Below are 23,888 nucleotides of genomic sequence, written 5' to 3' on the forward strand. Positions count from 1 at the left end.
CTGATTCCCCGCTACACTACAGAACTCCCCCTGTTATCCTACAGATCCCCCACCACGCTACAGAACTCCACGTTATTCTAAAGATCCCCTACTACACTACAGAACTCCCCCTGTTATCCTACTGATTCCCTACTACACTAGAGAACTCCCCCTATTATCCTACAGCCCCCCCCCCGCTACACTACAGAACTTCCCCTATTATCCTACAGATCCCCCGCTACAATACAGAACTCCCCGTTATCCTACAGATCCCACGCGACACTACAGATCTCCCCCGTTATCCTACTGATTCCCAGCTACACTACAGAACTCCCCCTGTTATCCTACATATCCCCCACTACACTACAGAACTCCACGTTATCCTACAGATCCCCTACTACACTACAGAACTCCCGTTATCCTACAGATTCCCCCATACACTACAGAACTCCCCCTATTATCCTACTGATTCCCCGATACACTACAGAACCCCCCATTATCCTACAGATCCCCCAATACACTACAGAACCCCCCCTATTATCCTACAGATCCCACGCTACACTACAGATTTCCCCCGTTATCCTACTGATTCCCAGCTACACTACAGAACTCCCCGTTATCCTACAGATCCCCCACTACACTACAGAACTCCACGTTATCCTACAGATCCCCAGTACACTACAGCACTCCCCCTATTATCCTGCAGATCCCCCACTACACTACAGAACTCCCTGTTATCCTACAGATCCCCCACTACACTACAGTACCCCCCCCCCCGTTATCCTACAGATCCCCCGATACACTACAGAACTCCCCCTATTATCCTACAGATCCCAAGCTGCACTACAGAACTCCCCCGTTATCCTACTGATTCCCCGATACACTACAGATCTCCCCCGTTATCCTACAGATCCCCCACTACACTACAGAACTCCCCGTTATCCTACAGATCCCCCGATACACTACAGAACTCCCCCGTTATCCTACTGATTCCCCGATACACTACAGATCTCCCCCGTTATCCTACTGATTCCCAGCTACACTACAGAACTCCCCCTGTTATCCTACAGATCCCCCACTACACTACAGAACTCCCTCATTATCCTACAGATCCCACACTACACTACAGAACTCCCCCTATTATCATACAGATCCCCCACTACACTACAGAACTCCCCCATTATCCTACATATTCTTAGCTACACTACAGAACTTCCTCTATTATCCTGCAGATCCCCCACTACACTACAGAACTCCCTGTTATCCTACAGATCCCCCACTACACTACAGAACTCCCCCTATTATCCTACAGATTCCCTACTACACTACCGAACTCCCCGTTATCCTACAGATCCCCGGTACACTACAAAACTCCCCCTATTATCCTACAGATCCCCCACTACACTACAGAATTCCCTGTTATCCTACAGATCCCCCGATACACTACAGAACTCCCCCGTTATCCTACTGATTCCCCGATACACTACAGATCTCCCCCGTTATCCTACTGATTCCCAGCTACACTACAGAACTCCCCCTGTTATCCTACAGATCCCCCACTACACTACAGAACTCCCTCATTATCCTATAGATCCCACACTACACTACAGAACTCCCCCTATTATCATACAGATCCCCCACTACACTACAGAACTCCCCCATTATCCTACATATTCTTAGCTACACTACAGAACTTCCTCTATTATCCTGCAGATCCCCCACTACACTACAGAACTCCCTGTTATCCTACAGATCCCCCACTACACTACAGAACTCCCTGTTATCCTACAGATCCCCCACTACACTACAGAACTCCCTGTTATCCTACAGATCCCCCACTACACTACAGAACTCCCAGTTATCCTACAGATCCCCCACTACACTACAGAACTCCCTCTATTATCCTACAGATCCTCCACTATACTACAGAACGCCCCCTATTATCCTAAAAAAAACCCACTACACTACAGAACGCCCCCTATTATCCTACAGATTCCCTGCTACACTACCGAACTCCCCGTTATCCTACAGATCCCCGGTACACTACAGCATCTCCGCCTATTATGCTACAGATCCCCCACTACACTACAGAACTCCCTGTTATCCTACAGATCCCCCACTACACTACAGAACTCCCCCTATTATCATACAGATCCCACACTACAATACAGAACTCCCCCTATTATCATACAGATCCCCCACTACACTACAGAACTCCCCCTATTATCTTACAGATCCCCCACTACACTACAGCACTCCCCCTATTATCCTACAGATCCCACACTACACTACAGAACTCCCCCTATTATCATACAGATCCCACACTACACTACAGCACTCCCCCTATTATCCTGCAGATCCCCCACTACACTACAGAACTCTCTGTTATCCTACAGATCCCCCACTACACTATAGAACTCCCCCTATTATCATACAGATCCCACACTACACTACAGAACTCCCCCTATTGTCCTACAGATCCCCCACTACACTACAGAATTCCCCCTATTATCATACAGATCCCACACTACACTACAGAACTCCCCCTATTATCATACAGATCCCCCACTACACTACAGAACTCCCCCTATTATCATACAGATCCCATACTACACTACAGAACTCCCCCTATTATCATACAGATCCCACACTACACTACAGAACTCCCCCTATTATCCTGCAGATCCCCCACTACACTACAGAACTCCCCCTATTATCCTGCAGATCCCCCACTACACTACAGAACTCCCTGTTATCCTACAGATCCCCCACTACACTACAGAACTCCCCCTATCATACAGATCCCACACTACACTACAGAACTCCCCCTATTGTCATACAGATCCCCCACTACACTACAGAACTGCCCCTATTATCATACAGATCCCACACTACACTACAGAACTCCATCTTTTAATTTACAGAACACTCCATATTAATCTACAGAAATCCCCTTATTACAGTACAGAACACCCTCTATTTTACTACAGTAACCCCCATATTATCTTACAGAACCCCAATAGCACTACAGAACCCCATCTACAGAACCTTTCATAATGTACTACATAATTCCATCATTATACTAAAAACCTCCCGTTATTATATTACAGAAGTATCTAATATATTCAGAACTCCTTCTATTACACTCCAGAACTCCTTCTATTACACTCCAGAACGCCTTCTATTACACTCCAGAGCTCCTTCTATTACACTCCAGAGCTCCTTCTATAACACTCCAGAATTCCTTCTATTACACTCCAGAACTCCTTCTATAACACTCCAGAACTCCTTCTATTACACTCCAGAACTCCTTCTATTACACTCCAGAACTCCTTCTATAACACTCCAGAACTCCTTCTATAACACTCCAGAACTCCTTCTATTACACTCCAGAACTCCTTCTATTACACTCCAGAACTCCTTCTATTACACTCCAGAGCTCCTTCTATTACACTCCAGAGCTCCTTCTATTACACTCCAGAGCTCCTTCTATAACACTCCAGAATTCCTTCTATTACACTCCAGAACTCCTTCTATAACACTCCAGAACTCCTTCTATTACACTCCAGAACTCCTTCTATTACACTCCAGAACGCTTTCTATTACACTCCAGATCTCCTTCTATTACACTCCAGAGCTCCTTCTATAACACTCCAGAGCTCCTTCTATTACACTCCAGAGCTCCTTCTATTACACTCCAGAGCTCCTTCTATTACACTCCAGAGCTCCTTCTATTACACTCCAGAGCTCCTTCTATTACACTCCAGAGCTCCTTCTATTACACTCCATAACTCCTTCTATTACACTCCATAACTCCTTCTATTACACTCCAGAGCTCCTTCTATTACACTCCAGAACTCCTTCTATTACACTCCAGAACTCCTTCTATAACACTCCAGAACTCCTTCTATAACACTCCAGAACTCCTTCTATAACACTCCAGAACTCCTTCTATAACACTCCAGAACTCCTTCTATAACACTCCAGAACTCCTTCTATTACACTCCAGAACTCCTTCTATTACACTCCAGAACTCCTTCTATTACACTCCAGAACTCCTTCTATAACACTCCAGAACTCCTTCTATAACACTCCAGAACTCCTTCTATAACACTCCAGAACTCCTTCTATAACACTCCAGAACTCCTTCTATAACACTCCAGAACTCCTTCTATAACACTCCAGAACTCCTTCTATAACACTCCAGAACTCCTTCTATAACACTCCAGAGCTCCTTCTATTACACTCCAGAACTCCTTCTATTACACTCCAGAACTCCTTCTATAACACTCCAGAACTCCTTCTATAACACTCCAGAACTCCTTCTATAACACTCCAGAACTCCTTCTATAACACTCCAGAGCTCCTTCTATTACACTCCAGAACTCCTTCTATAACACTCCAGAACTCCTTCTATAACACTCCAGAACTCCTTCTATAACACTCCAGAACTCCTTCTATAACACTCCAGAACTCCTTCTATAACACTCCAGAACTCCTTCTATAACACTCCAGAACTCCTTCTATTACACTCCAGAACTCCTTCTATTACACTCCAGAACTCCTTCTATTACACTCCAGAACTCCTTCTATAACACTCCAGAACTCCTTCTATAACACTCCAGAACTCCTTCTATAACACTCCAGAACTCCTTCTATAACACTCCAGAACTCCTTCTATTACACTCCAGAGCTCCTTCTATAACACTCCAGAACTCCTTCTATAACACTCCAGAACTCCTTCTATAACACTCCAGAGCTCCTTCTATTACACTCCAGAACTCCTTCTATTACACTCCAGAGCTCCTTCTATTACACTCCAGAGCTCCTTCTATTACACTCCAGAGCTCCTTCTATAACACTCCAGAATTCCTTCTATTACACTCCAGAACTCCTTCTATAACACTCCAGAGCTCCTTCTATAACACTCCAGAACTCCTTCTATAACACTCCAGAACTCCTTCTATTACACTCCAGAACTCCTTCTATTACACTCCAGAACTCCTTCTATTACACTCCAGAACTCCTTCTATTACACTCCAGAACGCTTTCTATTACACTCCAGATCTCCTTCTATTACACTCCAGAGCTCCTTCTATTACACTCCAGAGCTCCTTCTATTACACTCCAGAGCTCCTTCTATTACACTCCATAACTCCTTCTATTACACTCCAGAGCTCCTTCTATTACACTCCAGAGCTCCTTCTATTACACTCCAGAACTCCTTCTATTACACTCCAGAACGCTTTCTATTACACTCCAGATCTCCTTCTATTACACTCCAGAACTCCTTCTATTACACTCCAGAACTCCTTCTATAACACTCCAGAACTCCTTCTATAACACTCCAGAACTCCTTCTATAACACTCCAGAACTCCTTCTATTACACTCCAGAACGCTTTCTATTACACTCCAGATCTCCTTCTATAACACTCCAGAACTCCTTCTATTACACTCCAGAACTCCTTCTATTACACTCCAGAACTCCTTCTATTACACTCCAGAACTCCTTCTATTACACTCCAGAACGCTTTCTATTACACTCCAGATCTCCTTCTATTACACTCCAGAGCTCCTTCTATTACACTCCAGAGCTCCTTCTATTACACTCCAGAGCTCCTTCTATTACACTCCATAACTCCTTCTATTACACTCCAGAGCTCCTTCTATTACACTCCAGAGCTCCTTCTATTACACTCCAGAACTCCTTCTATTACACTCCAGAACGCTTTCTATTACACTCCAGATCTCCTTCTATTACACTCCAGAACTCCTTCTATAACACTCCAGAACTCCTTCTATAACACTCCAGAACTCCTTCTATAACACTCCAGAACTCCTTCTATAACACTCCAGAACTCCTTCTATTACACTCCAGAACGCTTTCTATTACACTCCAGATCTCCTTCTATTACACTCCGTCTTCTACTCCACCTTTCAAAGTTTTCGATACAGCCTCATCGATTGCCGATATAACATCTCCTAACACTTCGTCTCTCTATGACTCTACATATCTCCCCCTTCACATCATGTAACTTCTCTGTATGAAGTGGCACATGGCATATTTTGGGCCCCGGTCTTCTTCTCTAGTATCTCCAGCCTAGAACAAGATTACAGGGCTAACAATTCATTACTAATTAATCACAAATATCAGTGATCTACACCAAAAGCCTCACGTTCCTCTCCTTTCCATTGGCAGATGTTTCTTCCACCGATGTCCCTATGGGGCTGTAGAGAAAGATCCTTTCGCTCTAAAGCTTCTCGTCCACTGATGGTGTCCATGGTATCTACAGCACTTACGCTGGGGCTGGTGTCCATGGTATCTACAGCACTTACGCTGGGGCTGGTGTCCCTGGTATCTAATAAGTTGAAGCCTTGAGGGTATAAGGTCGTCTGGCAATATTGTAGGAAGCTTAAAACAAAGGTGACCTTCATTGTAGTCAACCATTGGTGGACGTCAGACATCTGCACATCTTCTCAGGAGAGTCCAGCCATGGAGGGTGAAGCTACATTTTTCTGCATGTTTAATGTCCTACATGTCAATATAAGACACCATAGCAGGTTACTTAACAAAATGCAGACTCCTCCACTTTCTCCTCATTTTCTGGAATTAGTTCATCTAAGAGTTTTTATTGGTTCATGAGCAATCGGCATCGGGATAATTAGAGACCAAGAAGGATAGATCAAGGTTAATCCCGGAAAATCTATGTGTTCCATGGACCTCAAGATCACATGGACCTCAGGACCTCGTGGAACTCAGGACCTCGCGGAACTCAGGACCTCGCGGAACTCAGGACCTCGCGGAACTCAGGACCTCGCGGAACTCAGGACCTCGCGGAACTCAGGACCTCGCGGAACTCAGGACCTCGCGGAACTCAGGACCTCGCGGAACTCAGAACCTCGCGGAACTCAGAACCTCGCGGAACTCAGAACCTCGCGGAACTCAGGACCTCGCGGAACTCAGGACCTCGCGGAACTCAGAACCTCGCGGAACTCAGAACCTCGCGGAACTCAGGACCTCGCGGAACTCAGGACCTCGCGGAACTCAGGACCTCGCGGAACTCAGGACCTCGCGGAACTCAGGAACTCGCGGAACTCAGGACCTCACGGAACTCAGGACCTCGCGGAACTCAGAACCTCGCGGAACTCAGGACCTCACGGAACTCAGGACCTCACGGAACTCAGGACCTCACGGAACTCAGGACCATCTTAGAGAAATAGCAGAATAGTCTATGGTCAGTATATAAAGCATCTAGGAGTTCTTCTATAAATGAGACTTCTTAGACAAGGTGGTCCATTTGCTGTCTCCGTTTCTTGAGCTTTTAGGGTCTGGTTGAGCTCAGGACATTTAGGTGTCCATTAGAAGGAGCGTCTACCATCCACATCTGGAGAAGCTGAACAAGACCTGGACAGTCATTCTCCACTATCTTCGGAGAGATCCCTCCACCCTTAGGGTCCATATAACGGCTACTCATGTCTCATTAGTGGAAAGTTTTCCGATCAATCTCTCGCAGCAAGGTTCTTTATGGCCCTGGAGAATCTCCGATCTTCCAGGACTTCTTGGGTCTTGTGCTTTGTTTCCCACCATTATTTTTTGACCGGTTTCCAGCTTCCACATCTTTTTTCCATGGATTTCATTATATCCCGTGTTGTAGGCTCATTACTTTAAAATAACTTCACTTGAAATTGGTGCTGGATTCCTTTTGGGTCGAAATGGACATCACCAACATCCAATGGAAGAGAGAGGACTCGATACATACGGCTTTGCTTGTAGTAGATACCTCATTCTTGCTGTAGGTAGTCCTAGGTAGGAACCATCCCTCTGGGTAGTCCGGGCCATCCTCCTATATAACCTACCCTGCCTTACCAGATGCTAGGCCTCTCTTAACAACTCTATAAAACCATACATCCCTCTATATAAGGCCCCTCTGATATACACTGCTCCCATTACTTTCCTAGTAATCCCAATAAAACCTGTATAACCCATCCTAACCCTTCATCGTAATCTCAGTACATCCCCTTCTGCCTGGAGCTCTCATATTACTCCGTATAACACCTATTATACCTGTATATAACTCTCCCATGACTCCATAGAACTCTCCCATGACTCCATAGAACTCTCCCATGACTCCATAGAACTCTCCCATGACTCCATAGAACTCTCCCATGACTCCATAGAACTCTCCCATGACTCCATAGAACTCTCCCATGACTCCATAGAACTCTCCCATGACTCCATAGAACTCTCCCATGACTCCATAGAACTCTCCCATGACTTCATAGAACTCTCCCATGACTCCATAGAACTCTCCCATGACTCCATAGAACTCTCCCATGACTCCATAGAACTCTCCCATGACTCCATAGAACTCTCCCATGACTCCATAGGACTCTCCCATGACTCCATAGGACTCTCCCATGACTCCATATAACTATCCCATGACTCCATATAACTATCCCATGACTCCATAGAACTCTCCCATGACTCCATAGAACTCTCCCATGACTCCATAGAACTCTCCCATGACTCCATAGAACTCTCCCATGACTACATAGAACTCTCCTATGACTCCATAGAACTCTCTCATGACTCCATAGAACTCTCCCATGACTCCATAGAACTCTCCCATGACTCCATAGGACTCTCCCATGACTCCATAGGACTCTCCCATGACTCCATAGAACTCTCCTATGACTCCATAGAACTCTCTCATGACTCCATAGAACTCTCCCATGACTCCATAGGACTCTCCCATGACTCCATAGGACTCTCCCATGACTCCATAGGACTCTCCCATGACTCCATAGGACTCTCCCATGACTCCATAGGACTCTCCCATGACTCCATAGGACTCTCCCATGACTCCATAGGACTCTCCCATGACTCCATAGAACTCTCCCATGACTCCATAGAACTCTCCTATGACTCCATAGAACTCTCCCATGACTCCATATAACTATCCCATGACTCCATAGAACTCTCCTATGACTCCATAGAACTCTCCCATGACTCCATATAACTATCCTATGACTCCATAGAACTCTCCCATGACTCCATAGAACTCTCCCATGACTCCATAGAACTCTCCTATGACTCCATAGAACTCTCCCATGACTCCATATAACTATCCTATGACTCCATAGAACTCTCCCATGACTCCATATAACTCTCTTAGTAACCTTCTCGGAGCTGTTTATCACACGGTTGACTTGATAGTTTCAAAGCTTGATGGGCAAACACAATCTGAATTGTCCACCTCTGCCCCAATCAGCTCCATGCACCCCATAACTCCGCCCACTGCGAGAGATGATGTCATCAGTCAGCCTCACCCCGCAGTGGGTGAGTTGGGATATTACAGCTCACCATGCAAAAGCCCCTTCCATCAGATACATGAGAGGTATCAGTCGGGTGCCCAGACCAGCATTGGGTGATGCCATCCAGTATGCATGCCAAGAATTACCCGTGCCTCTCACCATGTTGCTAGTGATTCCCGGGGCGTCGGACGCTCACCTGCCCGCCGCTCACTCAGCTATGATCCTGCAAATTAAAACAAGTTCCACGACGAGTCAAGAACGGGAGGAGAGGATTCACATGATAAACCTTTACAGAGACCAGAGACGCATCATGAGCGGAGGCTCCACAATCCCACAAAACTTTTATCCACATCAGCGAGGACGGCAGGAAGTCCATTTCATGTCACAACCAGGAAAATTATTCCACCAAAACATGAACAAGTCATATCACTCAGGGGTCAAAGCTCCGAAACTAACACTGTAACAAACAATCAGCTGTACAAGCAGGACTGGCTCTACTTACAGCCGAGGGCAGGGGCTGTAGGAGCCAGACTGCGGGTACTCGAGTGGAGGGGGCAGGGCATTTATCTTCAATCTGCTCAGCTCCTCCTGCTCTATAACATGCTGCCTGCAGATAGGACACTATGTACAATCTGCTCAGCTCCTCCTGCTCTATAACATGCTGCCTGCAGATAGGACACTATGTACAATGTGCTCAGCTCCTCCTGCTCTATAACATGCTGCCTGCAGATAGGACACTATGTACAATCTGCTCAGCTCCTCCTGCTCTATAACATGCTGCCTGCAGATAGGACACTATGTACAATCTGCTCAGCTCCTCCTGCTCTATAACATGCTGCCTGCAGATAGGACACTATGTACAATGTGCTCAGCTCCTCCTGCTCTATAACATGCTGTCTGTAGGTAGGACACTATGTACAATCTGCTCAGCTCCTCCTGCTCTATAACATGCTGCCTGCAGATAGGACACTATGTACAATCTGCTCATCTCCTCCTGCTCTATAACATGCTGCCTGCAGGTAGGACACTATGTACAAACTGCTCAGCTCCTCCTGCTCTATAACATGCTGCCTGCAGGTAGGACACTATGTACAATCTGCTCAGCTCCTCCTGCTCTATAACATGCTGCCTGCAGATAGGACACTATGCACAATCTGCTCAGCTCCTCCTGCTCTATAACATGCTGCCTGCAGGTAGGACACTATGTACAATCTGCTCAGCTCCTCCTGCTCTATAACATGCTGCCTGCAGATAGGACACTATGCACAATCTGCTCAGCTCCTCCTGCTCTATTACATGCTGCCTGCAGATAGGACACTATGTACAATCGGCTCAGCTCCTCCTGCTCTATTACATGCTGTCTGTAGGTAGGACACTATGTACAATCTGCTCAGCTCCTCCTGCTCTATAACATGCTGCCTGCAGATAGGACACTATGTACAATCTGCTCAGCTCATCCTGCTCTATAACATGCTGCCTGCAGATAGGACACTATGTACAATCTGCTCAGCTCCTCCTGCTCTATAACATTCGACCAGCAACCATTTCTCAAGCTTAGGGACTCCCTTGAATCTCCTTTGCAGCGTGTATGTATGTAAGTCGGGATCTGGTGTAGATGCAGGACATGACGGTGCATGTTATCTCCAGACATCAGGACTGCGCCAGGAATCACGTGGCGTCTAAACAGGACGAGCAGCATCCAGGGGAAGAGCTGAGGGAGCAGAAAACTGTATGTGAGGAGAAGCCCCCGGGGGAAACCGGCTCTCACATCTACAGCCGGCTCCATCCTGACAGCGACTGCACCCGGAGACAGCACGGGAGACTATGGGGCGAGGGACAGCACGGGAGACTATGGGGCGAGGGACATCACGGGAGACTATGGGGCGAGGGACAGCACAGGAGACTATGGGGCGAGGGACAGCACAGGAGACTATGGGGCGAGGGACAGCACAGGAGACTATGGGGCGAGGGACAGCACAGGAGACTATGGGGCGAGGGACAGCACAGGAGACTATGGGGCGAGGGACAGCACAGGAGACTATGGGGCGAGGGACAGCACAGGAGACTATGGGGCGAGGGACAGCACAGGAGACTATGGGGCGAGGGACATCACCGGAGACTATGGGGCGAGGGACATCACAGGAGACTATGGGGCGAGGGACATCACAGGAGACTATGGGGCGAGGGACATCACAGGAGACTATGGGGCGAGGGACATCACGGAGACAATGGGACGAGGGACATCACAGGAGACTATGGGGCGAGGGACATCACAGGAGACTATGGGGCGAGGGACATCACAGGAGACTATGGGGCGAGGGACATCACAGGAGACTATGGGGCGAGGGACATCACAGGAGACTATGGGGCGAGGGACAGCACAGGAGACTATGGGGCGAGGGACATCACCGGAGACTATGGGGCGAGGGACATCACAGGAGACTATGGGGCGAGGGACATCACAGGAGACTATGGGGCGAGGGACATCACAGGAGACTATGGGGCGAGGGACATCACCGGAGACTATGGGGCGAGGGACATCACAGGAGACTATGGGGCGAGGGACATCACAGGAGACTATGGGGCGAGGGACATCACAGGAGACTATGGGGCGAGGGACATCACCGGAGACTATGGGGCGAGGGACATCACAGGAGACTATGGGGCGAGGGACATCACAGGAGACTATGGGGCGAGGGACATCACAGGAGACTATGGGGAGAAGGACATCACAGGAGACTATGGGGCGAGGGACAGCACGGGAGACTATGGGGCGAGGGACATCACCGGAGACTATGGGGAGAAGGACATCACAGGAGACTATGGGGCGAGGGACAGCACGGGAGACTATGGGGCGAGGGACATCACCGGAGACTATGGGGCGAGGGACATCACCGGAGACTATGGGGCGAGGGACATCACAGGAGACTATGGGGCGAGGGACATCACCGGAGACTATGGGGCGAGGGACATCACCGGAGACTATGGGGCGAGGGACATCACCGGAGACTATGGGGCGAGGGACATCACAGGAGACTATGGGGCGAGGGACATCACCGGAGACTATGGGGCGAGGGACATCACAGGAGACTATGGGGCGAGGGACATCACCGGAGACTATGGGGCGAGGGACATCACCGGAGACTATGGGGCGAGGGACATCACCGGAGACTATGGGGCGAGGGACATCACAGGAGACTATGGGGCGAGGGACATCACCGGAGACTATGGGGCGAGGGACAGCACAGGAGACTATGGGGCGAGGGACATCACCGGAGACTATGGGGCGAGGGACATCACAGGAGACTATGGGGCGAGGGACAGCACAGGAGACTATGGGGCGAGGGACAGCACAGGAGACTATGGGGCGAGGGACATCACCGGAGACTATGGGGCGAGGGACATCACAGGAGACTATGGGGCGAGAGACATCACAGGAGACTATGGGGCGAGGGACATCACAGGACACTATGGGGCGAGGGACATCACAGGAGACTATGGGGCGAGGGACATCACAGGAGACTATGGGGCGAGGGACATCACAGGAGACTATGGGGCGAGGGACATCACAGGAGACTATGGGGCGAGGGACATCACAGGAGACTATGGGGCGAGGGACATCACAGGAGACTATGGGGCGAGGGACATCACCGGAGACTATGGGGCGAGGGACATCACAGGAGACTATGGGGCGAGGGACATCACAGGAGACTATGGGGCGAGGGACATCACAGGAGACTATGGGGCGAGGGACATCACAGGAGACTATGGGGCGAGGGACAGCACAGGAGACTATGGGGCGAGGGACAGCACAGGAGACTATGGGGCGAGGGACATCACCGGAGACTATGGGGCGAGGGACATCACCGGAGACTATGGGGCGAGGGACATCACAGGAGACTATGGGGCGAGGGACATCACAGGAGACTATGGGGCGAGGGACATCACAGGAGACTATGGGGCGAGGGACATCACAGGAGACTATGGGGCGAGGGACATCACAGGAGACTATGGGGCGAGGGACATCACAGGAGACTATGGGGCGAGGCCTCTCTATCACACACTTATACTAGATTCCTCTATGGAAATCATGTAATGACACCGGTTCTGGTCCGTACAGGGGTCCCCTTCACATATCTCCAGGGTCCAGTACACACAGGATACATTAGATATATGGATACATTGTATCATAGAAAGATTGTATGGAAACAAAGTCACTAGATACTAAGAGACGAGAGATGAGGGGAGCCCCCGACCCAGACCCGGCCCGTCCATCACAGGGCAGAACCTGGACCGGGAACGGATGGAGGGAATCTCCCATAAAAGATGAAGGTTATTCCCATCTGAGACGGCAGGTTAGGGTGACACTAACACCCTGAGATCAGAGACACATCCCCCAGACGCGTCACCGCAACGTAACAACCGGAACATGACTCTATGAAGAAGAGGTCCCACAATCCGGGACTGGAGTCTATACAAGCCACGGGCTACACAACACTGACCGTCTGCCCACCAGTACCAGCGCCACCAGGATTGGGGCACCCCATGTACTCACCACGTGAGGACTGAGCCAATCCCGGGCCCCAGCAGTCACATGACTTTCACCCGCACCTTCATGACTCCTGAGGCCAGTGACTACTCAGATCTCATGAGGACAATGAATGTGATGTCACCAGAGATAAAGGTCCGGATACCAGAACACTGGTGCTGGAACTGGAGGTCCGCGGGAGGCGAGGACGGATATTATTCCTCCATATAATAAGAAATAACCAACAGTAATAATAAAAACTTACAGAAATATTAACATTGTGCAAAATCTGCATCAAAAACTCAAAATATCCATCAGTGATTGGTGTCATCAGAACAGGACAACAGCGATCCGATACAACAGAACCTTCCACCGCACAACAAGCAACAAGTAATAGATAACATCCTGAAATATCCGGGAGCGGACACATAATAACACCCGGACCTCAGTGTCACCCACATATAATAACACCCAGGACCTCAGTGTCACCCACATATAATAACACCCGGACCTCAGTGTCACCCACATATAATAACACCCGGACCTCAGTGTCACCCACATATAATAACACCCGGACCTCAGTGTCACCCACATATAATAACACCCGGACCTCAGTGTCACCCACATATAATAACACCCGGACCTCAGTGTCACCCACATATAATAACACCCAGGACCTCAGTGTCACCCACATATAAAAACACCCGGACCTCAGTGTCACCCACATATAATAACACCCGGGCCTCAGTGTCACCCACATATAATAACACCCGGGCCTCAGTGTCACCCACATATAATAACACCAGGACCTCAGTGTCACCCACACATAATAACACCCGGACCTCAGTGTCACCCACATATAATAACACCCGGACCTCAGTGTCACCCACATATAATAACACCCGGACCTCAGTGTCACCCACATATAATAACACCCGGACCTCAGTGTCACCCACATATAATAACACCCGGACCTCAGTGTCACCCACATATAATAACACCCAGGACCTCAGTGTCACCCACATATAATAACACCCAGGACCTCAGTGTCACCCACATATAATAACACCCAGGACCTCAGTGTCACCCACATATAATAACACCCGGGCCTCAGTGTCACCCACATATAATAACACCAGGACCTCAGTGTCACCCACATATAATAACACCCGGGCCTCAGTGTCACCCACATATAATAACACCCGGACCTCAGTGTCACCCACATATAATAACACCCAGGACCTCAGTGTCACCCACATATAATAACACCCGGGACCTCAGTGTCACCCACATATAATAACACCCGGACCTCAGTGTCACCCACATATAATAACACCCGGGACCTCAGTGTCACCCACATATAATAACACCCGGGCCTCAGTGTCACCCACATATAATAACACCCGGGAGCTCAGTGTCACCCACATATAATAACACCCAGGACCTCAGTGTCACCCACATATAATAACACCCGGGCCTCAGTGTCACCCACATATAATAACACCCGGACCTCAGTGTCACCCACATATAATAACACCCGGACCTCAGTGTCACCCACATATAATAACACCCGGACCTCAGTGTCACCCACATATAATAACACCCGGACCTCAGTGTCACCCACATATAATAACACCCGGACCTCAGTGTCACCCACATATAATAACACCCGGACCTCAGTGTCACCCACATATAATAACACCCGGACCTCAGTGTCACCCACATATAATAACACCCGGACCTCAGTGTCACCCACATATAATAACACCCGGACCTCAGTGTCACCCACATATAATAACACCCGGGCCTCAGTGTCACCCACATATAATAACACCCGGGCCTCAGTGTCACCCACATATAATAACACCCGGACCTCAGTGTCACCCACATATAATAACACCCGGGCCTCAGTGTCACCCACATATAATAACACCCGGACCTCAGTGTCACCCACATATAATAACACCCGGGCCTCAGTGTCACCCACATATAAAAACACCCGGACCTCAGTGTCACCCACATATAATAACACCCGGGACCTCAGTGTCACCCACATATAATAACACCCAGGACCTCAGTGTCACCCACATATAATAACACCCGGGCCTCAGTGTCACCCACATATAATAACACCCGGACCTCAGTGTCACCCACATATAATAACACCAGGACCTCAGTGTCACCCACATATAATAACACCCGGGACCTCAGTGTCACCCACATATAATAACACCCAGGACCTCAGTGTCACCCACATATAATAACACCCGGGAGCTCAGTGTCACCCACATATAATAACACCCGGGAGCTCAGTGTCACCCACATATAATAACACCCGGGACCTCAGTGTCACCCACATATAATAACACCCGGACCTCAGTGTCACCCACATATAATAACACCAGGACCTCAGTGTCACCCACATATAATAACACCCGGACCTCAGTGTCACCCACATATAATAACACCCGGACCTCAGTGTCACCCACATATAATAACACCCAGGACCTCAGTGTCACCCACATATAATAACACCCGGGCCTCAGTGTCACCCACATATAATAACACCCGGACCTCAGTGTCACCCACATATAATAACACCCAGGACCTCAGTGTCACCCACATATAATAACACCCGGACCTCAGTGTCACCCACATATAATAACACCCAGGACCTCAGTGTCACCCACATATAATAACACCCGGACCTCAGTGTCACCCACATATAATAACACCCAGGACCTCAGTGTCACCCACATATAATAACACCCAGGACCTCAGTGTCACCCACATATAATAACACCCAGGACCTCAGTGTCACCCACATATAATAACACCCAGGACCTCAGTGTCACCCACATATAATAACACCCGGACCTCAGTGTCACCCACATAAAATAACACCAGGACCTCAGTGTCACCCACATATAATAACACCCGGACCTCAGTGTCACCCACATATAATAACACCCGGGCCTCAGTGTCACCCACATATAATAACACCCGGGCCTCAGTGTCACCCACATATAATAACACCCGGGAGCTCAGTGTCACCCACATATAATAACACCCGGACCTCAGTGTCACCCACATATAATAACACCCGGACCTCAGTGTCACCCACATATAATAACACCCGGACCTCAGTGTCACCCACATATAATAACACCCGGACCTCAGTGTCACCCACATATAATAACACCCGGGCCTCAGTGTCACCCACATATAATAACACCCGGGCCTCAGTGTCACCCACATATAATAACACCCGGGCCTCAGTGTCACCCACATATAATAACACCCGGGACCTCAGTGTCACCCACATATAATAACACCAGGACCTCAGTGTCACCCACATATAATAACACCCGGGACCTCAGTGTCACCCACATATAATAACACCAGGACCTCAGTGTCACCCACATATAATAACACCAGGACCTCAGTGTCACCCACATATAATAACACCCGGGACCTCAGTGTCACCCACATATAATAACACCCAGGACCTCAGTGTCACCCACATATAATAACACCCGGACCTCAGTGTCACCCACATATAATAACACCCGGACCTCAGTGTCACCCACATATAATAACACCAGGACCTCAGTGTCACCCACATATAATAACACCCGGACCTCAGTGTCACCCACATATAATAACACCCGGACCTCAGTGTCACCCACATATAATAACACCCGGGAGCTCAGTGTCACCCACATATAATAACACCCGGGCCTCAGTGTCACCCACATATAATAACACCCGGGACCTCAGTGTCACCCACATATAATAACACCCGGGACCTCAGTGTCACCCACATATAATAACACCCGGGACCTCAGTGTCACCCACATATAATAACACCCGGGACCTCAGTGTCACCCACATATAATAACACCCGGACCTCAGTGTCACCCACATATAATAACACCCGGACCTCAGTGTCGCCCACATATAATAACACCCGGGAGCTCAGTGTCACCCACATATAATAACACCAGGACCTCAGTGTCACCCACATATAATAACACCCGGACCTCAGTGTCACCCACATATAATAACACCCGGGCCTCAGTGTCACCCACATATAATAACACCCGGGAGCTCGGTGTATATGTTAGTGAGGCCCGGATGCCGTCCTGGTGACTGGTCACACCCGCTCTCGGGTCACCGGGCTGTCATTGTCCCCCGGGTCCGCTCCGGCAGAGGTCACCCCCTCCCTCCCTCCTCCGCCCTCTCACCGCGGGGCTCCGGTCCTTCCCGGTTCTGGTGCCGGGTGTGGGCAGAGGGCGGCGCCGGGCGGCTCATCGGGGTGTCCCGGGCTCGGTGGTGACCCGGCGGCCCCCGCTCTCCAGCGTGTCCCGGCTCCGGCGCTGTCCCTGGTGCTGCAGAGGATCCGGATACTCCCACAATGCACCGCGGCCACTGCACTGACGTCACGGCCTGCAACACACCCACTGACACAATGTAACGACACACAGCACTGACACAATGTAACGACACACATACACACAATTTAACGACACACAGCACTGACACAGAGTAACAGAGCACTGACACAATGTAACAACACTCATTACTGACTCAATGTAACAACACACACAGCACTGACACAATGTAACAACACACAGCGCTGACCCAGTGTAACAACACACAACACTGACACAATGTAACACACACAGCCCTGACCCAATGTAACAACACAAAGCACTGACACAATGTAACGACACACAGCACTGACACAATGTAACAACACAAAGCACTGACACAATGTAACGACACACAGCACTGACACAATGTAACAACACAAAGCACTGACACAATGTAACAACACACATCACTGACACAATGTAACAACACTCATTACTGACACAATGTAACAACACACATCACTGACACAATGTAACAACACACACAGCACTGACACAATGTAACAACACACAGCGCTGACCCAGTGTAACAACACACAGCCCTGACCCAATGTAACAACACAAAGCACTGACACAATGTAACGACACACAGCACTGACACAATGTAACAACACACAGCACTGACACAATGTAACAACACACAGCACTGACACAATGTAACGACACAAACACTAACACAATGTTACAACACAAAGCACTGACACAATGTAACAACACTCATTACTGACACAATGTAACAACACACAGCCCTGACCCAATGTAACAACACACAGCACTGACACAATGTAACAATACACAGCACTGACACAATGTAACACACACACAGCACTGACACAATGTAACGACACACATACACACAATGTAACGACACACAGCACTGACACAAAGTAACACAGCACTGACACAATGTAACAACACTCATTACTGACACAATGTAACAACACACAGCGCTGACCCAGTGTAACAACACACAGCCCTGACCCAATGTAACAACACAAAGCACTGACACAATGTAACGACACACAGCACTGACACAATGTAACAACACAAAGCACTGACACAATGTAACGACACACATCACTGACACAATGTAACAACACAAAGCGCTGACACAGTGTAACAACACACAACACTGACACAATGTAACACACACAGCCCTGACCCAATGTAACAACACACAGCACTGACACAATGTAACAACACACAGCGCTGACCCAGTGTAACAACACACAGCCCTGACCCAATGTAACAACACAAAGCACTGACACAATGTAACGACACACAGCACTGACACAATGTAACAACACACAGCACTGACACAATGTAACAACACACAGCACTGACACAATGTAACGACACAAACACTAACACAATGTTACAACACAAAGCACTGACACAATGTAACAACACTCATTACTGACACAATGTAACAACACACAGCCCTGACCCAATGTAACAACACACAGCACTGACACAATGTAACAATACACAGCACTGACACAATGTAACACACACACAGCACTGACACAATGTAACGACACACATACACACAATGTAACGACACACAGCACTGACACAAAGTAACACAGCACTGACACAATGTAACAACACTCATTACTGACACAATGTAACAACACTCATTACTGACTCAATGTAACAACACACACAGCACTGACACAATGTAACAACACACAGCGCTGACCCAGTGTAACAACACACAGCCCTGACCCAATGTAACAACACAAAGCACTGACACAATGTAACGACACACAGCACTGACACAATGTAACAACACAAAGCACTGACACAATGTAACGACACACATCACTGACACAATGTAACAACACAAAGCGCTGACCCAGTGTAACGACACACAGCACTGACACAATGTAACAACACAAAGCACTGACACAATGTTACAACACACAGCCCTGACCCAATGTAACAACACACAGCACTGACACCCACCTGTAACTGCCGAGGTCGGTGCTGCACAGTTGGGTACTGCCATTTTGGACGGCCAATCGGTGCACTAACAGGGGCTACTGTCTATATACTAGGGGGCAGGGACTGGCTATATACTAGGGGGCTGCAGGCTATATACTAAGGGACTGCAAGCTGTTTACCGGAGGACAAGGGCTGCTGGCTATTTACTAGGGCAGGGGTAGGGAACCTATGGCTCGGGAGCCATATGTGGCTCTTTTGATGGCTCCACCTGGCTCTGAGACAAATCATTGTTTAATAGCGGCAGTGTGTAGGGATGATCACTGGATGCAGGCCGGGATGTAACCACTACCTGCATCCTTTGTGTGACCAAGGTGCCATCGATGCACGGTTGCTTAGGTGACAGCGCCTGTGTCATAGAGTAGAGCCGCATCCACTATTCTCTATGACCCAAGCAACGATGGCAGTGGCGTCTGGGTCATAGAGAAGAGGCGGGACTTATGAGAAGACGCTCTTTTTTTGCTGTGACTACCTATTTAATGGGGCATGTGTTGGAGCTACCAATCTACTGGGGGAAATATGTGCTGGCACTACCTATCTACTGGGAGGCATGTGTTGTGACTACCCATCTACTGGGGGCAAGTATGTGCTGGCACTAGCTATCTACTGGGAGGCATGTACTGTGACTACCTATCTACTGGGAGGCATGTACTGTGACTACCCATCTACTGGGGGCAAGTATGTGCTGGCACTAGCTATCTACTGGGAGGCATGTACTGTGACTACCTATCCACTGGGGGCATGTGCTGGCACTAGCTGTCTACTGGGGAAGCATGTGCTGTGGCTCTCTATCTACTGGGGGCGTGTGATGGGGCTCCCTGTCTACTGGGAGGCGTTTGCTGTGGCTACCTTTCTACTGGGGGCATGTGCTATGACTACCTATCTACCTTGGGCATGTGCTGTGGATACCTATCTATTGGGGAGCATGTGCTTTGACTACCTATCTACTGGGGGACGTGTGCTGTGGCCACCTATCTACTGGGAGGCATGTGCATATTGTATGGCTCTCGCAGAATTACATTTTAAATATGTGGCGTTCATGGCTCTCTCAGACAAAAAGGTTCCTGACCCCTGTACTAGGGGCAAGAACTGGCTATATACTTAGAGGACATGAGCTGCTGGCGATATACTAGGAGGCATAGGCTGCTGGCTATATACAGGGTGACATGGGCTGGTGGCTATATACTGGGTAACATGGGCTGCTGGCTATATACTAGGGGACATGGACTGCTGGCTATAAACTGGGGGCATGGGCTGCTGGCTATATACTAGGGGGCTGCTGGCTATTTACTAGGGGGCATAAGCTGCTGGCTATATACTGGGGGGCATGCGCAGCTGGCTATATACTAGGGGGCATGGGCTGCTGGCTATATACTAGGGGACTGCTGGCTATTTACTAGGGGGCATAAGCTGCTGGCTATACACTAGGTGACATAGGCTGCTGGGCATATGCTAGGGGGCATAAGCTGCTGGCTATATACTGAGTGACATGGGCTGCTGGGTATATGATAGGGGACATAGACTGCTGGCTATATACAAGGGGGCATGGGCAGCTGACTATATACTGGGTGACATGGGCTGCTGGGTATATGATAGGGGACATGGACTGCTGGCTACATACTAAGAGGCATGGGCAGCTGGCTATATACAAGGGGGAATAGGCTGCTGGCTATATACTGGGTGACATGGGCTTCTGGGTATATGATAGGGGATATGGGCTGCTGGCTACATACTAGGGGGCATGGGCAGCTGGCTATATACTAGGGGGGATAGGCTGCCTGCTGTATAATAGGGGGCATGGCTTGTAGCTATATACTAGGGGAGATGGGCTGCTGGCTATATACTAGGGGACATGGGCAGCTGGCTATATACTACGGGACATTTGATGCTGACTATATACTAGAGGGCAGGGGCTGCTTTCTATATACTAGGAGACATGGGATGCTGGCTATATACTAGGGGGATGCTGGCTATTTACTAGGGGGCATAGGCTGCTGGCTATACACTGGGTGACATAGGATGCTGGGTATATACTAGGGGGCATAGGCTGCTGGCTATATACTGGGTGACATGGGCTGCTGGTTATATACTGGGTGACATGGGCTGCTGGCTATATACTAGGGGACATGGGCAGAAGGCTATACACTGGGGGACATGGGCTGCTGGCTACATGCTAGGGAACATGTACTGCTGGCTATACACTGGGGGACATGGGCTGCTTTGCTCTATACTAGGAAGCATGGGCTGCTGGCTATATACTAAGGGGACATGGACAGCTGGCTATACAATGGGGGACATGGGCTGCTGGCTGTATAGTAGGTAGCATGGGCTGCTGGCTATAAACTGGGTAACATGGGCTGCTGAGTATATATTAGGGGGCATAGGCTGCTGGCTATATACTGGGTGACATGGGCTGCTGGGTATATTCTGAGGCTCCTGGGCTGCTGGCTATACACTGGGTGACATGGGCTGCTGGGTATATATTAGGGGGCATAGGCTGCTGGCTATATACTGGGTGACATGGGCTGCTCGGTATATACTGAGGGTCCTGGGCTGCTGGCTATATACTGGGGGACATGGGCTTCTGGCTAAATACTGGGGACATGGGCTACTGGCAATATATTAGGGGGCATGGGATGCTGGCTATACACAGGGTGACATGGGTTGCTGGCTGTATACTAGGGAGCATGGGCTTCTGGCTATATACTAGGGGGCATAGGCTGCTGGCTATATAATCGTGGAACACGGGCTGCTGGTTTTATACTGGGGGACATGGACTGCTGGCTATATACTGGGGGACATGGGCTGCTGGCTATTTAGTAGGGGCATGGGCTGCTGGCTATATACTAGGGGGCTGCTGGCTATTTACTAGGGGGCATAAGCTGCTGGCTACACACTGGGTGACATGGGCTGCTGGGCATATAATAGGCGTCAGGGGCTGCTGGCTATATACTGGGGGACATTGGCAGCTGGCTATATACTAGGAGGCATGGTCTGCTAGCTATATACTAGGGGGCTGCTGGCTATTTACTAGGGAGCATAAGCTGCTGCCTATACACTGGGTGACATGGGCTGCTGGGCATATACTAGGGGGCATGGGCTGCTGGCTATATACTGGGTGACATGTTCTGCTGGGTATATGATAGGGGACATGGGCTGCTGGCTACATACTAGGGGGCATGGGCAGCTGGCTATATACTAGGGGGAATAGGCTGCTGGCTATATACTGGGTGACATGGGCTGCTGGGTATATGATAGGGGATATGGGCTGCTGGCTACATACTAGGGGGCATGGGCAACTGGCTATATACTAAAGGGAATAGGCTTCCGGCTGTATAATAGGGGGCATGGCTTCTGGCTATGTACTAGGGAAGATGGGCTGCTGGCTATATACTAGGGGATATGGGCAGCTGGCTAAATACCACGGGACATGTGTTGCTGACTATATACTAGAGGGCAGGGGCTGCTTTCTATATACTAGAAGACATGGGATGCTGGCTGTATACTAGGGGGATGCTGGCTATTTACTAGGGGGCATAGGCTGCTGGCTATACACTGGGTGACATAGGATGCTGGGTATATACTAGGGGGCATAGGCTGCTGGCTATATACTGAGTGACATGTG

At 49.2% G+C, this 23,888-nt stretch overlaps 1 protein-coding gene across 1 annotated transcript in view; it reads right to left on the reverse strand.

Annotated features, from left to right (window-relative positions):
• Nucleotides 1-18,257, reverse strand: part of TTBK1 (tau tubulin kinase 1) — an 80,006-nt gene extending 61,749 nt beyond the window's left edge. Inside the window, exon 1 of the mRNA XM_072139836.1 lies at nucleotides 18,071-18,257. The gene's annotated coding sequence lies outside the window, so the exon portion shown is untranslated. The remainder of the gene's footprint in view (nucleotides 1-18,070) is intronic.
• Between the last annotated feature and the right edge of the window lie 5,631 nt (nucleotides 18,258-23,888).

This window comes from Engystomops pustulosus, chromosome 3 (assembly GCF_040894005.1).
Source record: "Engystomops pustulosus chromosome 3, aEngPut4.maternal, whole genome shotgun sequence".
NCBI classification, from domain to species: Eukaryota; Metazoa; Chordata; class Amphibia; order Anura; family Leptodactylidae; genus Engystomops; species Engystomops pustulosus.